The sequence below is a fragment of the Cicer arietinum genome, chromosome 2 (assembly GCF_000331145.2).
Source record: "Cicer arietinum cultivar CDC Frontier isolate Library 1 chromosome 2, Cicar.CDCFrontier_v2.0, whole genome shotgun sequence".
Lineage (NCBI taxonomy): Eukaryota > Viridiplantae > Streptophyta > Magnoliopsida > Fabales > Fabaceae > Cicer > Cicer arietinum.
This window is the reverse complement of record NC_021161.2, coordinates 40,446,532-40,446,733: the sequence shown is the minus strand read 5'-3', so window position 1 is coordinate 40,446,733 and position 202 is coordinate 40,446,532.

The window sequence follows — 202 nt, the reverse complement described above, 5'->3', positions numbered from 1 at the left end:
GAAAGTCCTTTGCTTTTCCTGGTAGATTGTTCTGACTCATTCAATCTGTGCAATTCCATCTCATGTTCCCTGAGCTTTCCAAATAATGTTGCAATAGTCATGTTTGCCAGGTCCTTTGATTCAGCAATGGCAGTGATTTTGGGTTGCCATTCTCTTGTCAAGCACCTCATTACTTTTCCTATTTGTTGCTCATTGTCTACAA